This window comes from Haemaphysalis longicornis, unplaced genomic scaffold (genome assembly GCF_048455015.1).
Source record: "Haemaphysalis longicornis isolate Haplotype H1 unplaced genomic scaffold, Haemaphysalis longicornis Haplotype H1 scaffold_7, whole genome shotgun sequence".
NCBI lineage: Eukaryota > Metazoa > Arthropoda > Arachnida > Ixodida > Ixodidae > Haemaphysalis > Haemaphysalis longicornis.
In genome coordinates, this window is record NW_027526422.1 from 100,001,772 (window position 1) to 100,005,721 (window position 3,950).

The 3,950-nt window shown below is 45.3% G+C and overlaps 2 non-coding genes across 2 annotated transcripts; one reads left to right on the forward strand and one right to left on the reverse strand.

Moving 5' to 3' along the window:
- The first annotated feature begins 2,700 nt into the window (after nt 1–2,700).
- Trnaa-agc (transfer RNA alanine (anticodon AGC)) lies at nt 2,701–2,773 on the forward strand. The gene has a single exon. It is a non-coding gene; the product is annotated as a tRNA-Ala (tRNA).
- Nucleotides 2,774–3,028: 255 nt separating this feature from the next.
- On the reverse strand, nt 3,029–3,116 carry Trnay-gua (transfer RNA tyrosine (anticodon GUA)). The gene is given in 2 exon segments: nt 3,029–3,064; nt 3,080–3,116. It is a non-coding gene; the product is annotated as a tRNA-Tyr (tRNA).
- Nucleotides 3,117–3,950: the final 834 nt, after the last annotated feature.

A 3,950-nucleotide genomic window follows, 5' to 3' on the forward strand; every position in this document is an offset into this window, starting at 1 on the left:
GCAAAAGGAATAATATTAACAGTGTTGGGGCAATAGCTATCTGAAATCTACCGCATTGGACTTCTCTCGTTATTTTATATCAGCCTATCCAGTATGGGCGACATATGCGTCGCGCATAGAGGTGAATGTAGCGCGGATGGGACTACGCGAGCAGCAGCATGAGATAAATTGATATGCGGAAAATAAATTACCCACCGAAACATACAAGGGGAAATATAAAAATGTAAAATAAAGTTGAGAGGTAAATACAGTATTCTATTCCCCTATTTTCTGTGACTGGATTAAGCGTATGCGGCGACGCTTAAGCTCAGTCGCGCAAGGCTTGAACCAATACAAAGCTTCAGGATTCCTGCCTACGTGAGCACTCAAGGACACATCCCCACGCAATTGTTCTAATTTGAGATTGATAATTTACAAGTTTCTTCGTTGCTTTGCGATCTGAAAGTATACCTCATTGTCATATGCATCGATATCATCGTGTTCGTCATGCCAAGTATTACATGCGGGGCAGCGATTTACGACAGATGGGACGCAGCGGCGGCGCATACGTGCACGACGTACGCGCGGCGTTCCTGAAGTCGTGTCGAGATTCCGCGGAGCAAGTGTTGCGCCAGCTTTGGCGGTGTTGGTTGCCTGGCAATGCGAGGCGATGCTCGGGGTTTTCGAAAGTTTCTTTTTTTTGCCAAAGCCACTGCGTGAACCCGGGTGCTCGGCGGTCACCGTGAGGCATGCGGGTCACGAGAATTCGGCATTTTCTACTCTGTATTTTTTCTCGGTATTTTCTAGGTATTTTTAACGGGTTACGCACCACACATTATGGCCAGATAATTTAGCAGTGTGCTGAAAGTCCTAGGTGAAAATATTAGGCGAGGTGGTGCTTGCCCAGAAGACGTCGCACTGTAGCGACGACGAATAAAAACGTAATTCTCTAGACATGTATTGTAAAAACACCATTTTATTCGAACGTCCTGTTGGCTGCACTCTGTGAAATCAAGTATACTTATTTTTCTAGGAGGTCCCGTTGCAGTCTCTGACTTTGGGACCTCCGTCTGTATATCATAACCGTGTACTCAACCGTCTGTTCAGAATAAAATCTTCTAACTCTTTCACTCGTCCCTCTTCACTGGTCATACTCCTTCAAAATGTGAAACGGCAAATATTTTTGAATCCTTTTTTGAGTCAATGGCCAGACAGCGCAAGGCAGATATTTACGATCCTCATAGTTCATTCTGTGTTTATTTTTTATATATTTGTCTATATTGCAGGTACTCGCGTGATGTCCAAATACTTTTTGATTTCTTTAGTTCGTCCTGGGTTGTTTAGTTTTATGCTTTGTTATTCTTGCGTTGTCTGTATGTTTCCTGGAAACTCGCATAGCCCTTTGCGATTTGGTTCCCTTATTGCGGATAGTTTTGTTTTACATTATATTGTTTTTTCAGCAACGAACAAGAGCTTCTAGATTAGGTTCTAAACAGCTTAAGTTGGTGATATTGTTCTATTTATTTAGAAATTTTGCGTTTCTTTGTTTCCTCTTGCAATGACCAAATTTAAACTATTATAGAGAATAAATAAACCAACTTCGCGAATAGGGCATTTTACCGCCGGTGTTGGGGTTATAGGCCTACAATGCCCACGCATTCAGAACATCGTACTGCCTAGCGTTCTGCGCTGTAGTGTTGCTGAACTCGGAGCTGGTGGACGCTTGATAGCAACCACAACTGCTGATTTCATACAGCGTCGGGTACGATTGGCTTGCATGTGGAAAACATTTTTTCTTCGCTGTGTAAGTTTACCGAATATATCGTGTAGCTTATTTGAGTATCATTCTTCTGTTCTCCAAAAAAGCAGCGAGCATAGCTTTTTTTTTTTTACAAAGCGCTTGCATGAAGGGAGTTTGTGGCATTCAAGAAAACAACCAACTGAGCCGAGTATTTCTTGCTGGCACTCTCGTGTCGAGAGGGAAATAACGCACCAAAAACCGCGAGACACGTCTTCTAGAGCCATTTGCGGTGCTTCTATAGAACGTATCCATGCCCCAATCTTGTTTTTTGAAAGCGGATGCCTCCAGCATGCTTGCACGGTTGATACGCAGTTGCTGAATGGTGTCGAAACTGCGAGCTGAGTTAGCAACATAAACATGATATACAGACGGAGGTCCCAAAGTCAGAGACTGCAACGGGACCTCCTACAAAAATAAGTACACTTGATTTCACATAGTGCAGCCAACAGGACGTTCGAATAAAATGGTGTTTTTACAAGAACGCCCCCTGGCTACGGCCCTGGTAGTCAACGTTGTTTTAGTAATAGCAGAAATCAATTTTTGATACGTCAAAATAATGTTTTGTGGGATGAGAACTGGTAAGTTACGGTATTTTACAAAACACCACCTGCATTGTGTTTTGTTTTATTTATATTGTGCCTGCTTATTCAGCGCGGGCTGAAATTACGAGGAAAAGACCAACCGAGCGAAATCCTAAGTGCCTGCTGCTTCAACATTCCTGTAGGCTCTACGAGGCTTGCCTACAGCATATATCTCCCTTGCGTCTATGAAATCGTTTTTACCCATTGTTATGAACTGTACGAGGAAGTTTACATGGTAGAATATACTTTCCATTGCGTAGAGTTGAGCTGCTAAGTTATCACAGCGGTGATAAGCTTGCTTATGCAACACGCCGGACGTTTTCCCGTGCCGAGTGCGTCGGGGTTGTAGCTCAGATGGTAGAGCGCTCGCTTAGCATGCGAGAGGTACGGGGATCGATACCCCGCACCTCCACGTTTTTTTTTTTTTTTTTACTGAGGGAGTCTTCTACGTTCAATTTTTTAGCATAGCTCAAAATTTGTGCACGGTGAGGTGGAAAAGAAAGTTTTTCAGCTTTCCATTGTGAATAAGTATATTCATGCAGGCTAGGCAACCTTGCATTGCAAACAAAAACGCGTGATCGAAAAAAACGCGAATTCACTGGCTTAGTTAGGAGGTGCCATTCCTCCTAAGTCAGGACCGAAGTGACGGAAAACAAAAGAAACACATTCCGTCGAGCCGGATTCGACCCAGCGACCTATGGATGTCAGCACGGTACCTCTACAGTCCACCGCTCTACCAACTGAGCTATCGACGGGGATGGCTTCGCCGCTTACTTCTTTCGGACCGCTCTCGTAGAGCAAGGAAACTGTAGTACCAAATGGAGCTTGCGGCGGAAGTGGCGTAGAAGCAGCTTAGTGTGCTTTCTGCCCCTATAGCGACTCGTGGCAGCCGATTGTTTTGCTTTTTGGTTTTCGAGCTCGTTTCTTTTCTACGGGCGTTAGCTTCTTGAGCAGCCTGTTTCATTTTTTGTCTCTGTAAATGTGGTCTGACCAGCCCCTCGGAAGAATCCGCGCTGTTAACCTTTCAGCAGAGAACTCGGGGACGACATACAGCGCCGACTCCAGAACCGTGTCTTACTACACAGACTCGCCCCGTTCCTGTAGTAACCCATCTCAGGGTACTCAGACTCACAATCCTACGAGACGGCTCAGGCTCGCACACCATCCTGGCACTTCAACGAACAGTTACTCAATTGGCACAACTAGTTAAGCGCATCACCCACCAACGTACTGGTCTAAAAAAAGCTGAAACTGCCCGTCTGGTTCAAGCTTTCTTCATCTGTCGCCTTACATACGCAGCTCCTTACCTTCCCTCAAACCAGCACAGCACAAGAAACTGAACATTTTAATTAGGCAAGCGTACAAAACTACACTAGGCCTCCCCACTAACACCTCTACTGACTTGTTCTTACGCTTGGGAATACAGAATACGTGGACAGAGCTGTGCGAAGCTCAACGAACTTCGCAAGTCCAACGCCTTAAGCTTACTTCCACTGGCTGTAGTACCTTAGCTCGCCTGGGCTACCCGACCCTGCTCTGCCTCACCACCTGGCACGCCTTCCGCCCAAACTGCGCGCTCGCATTAAAGT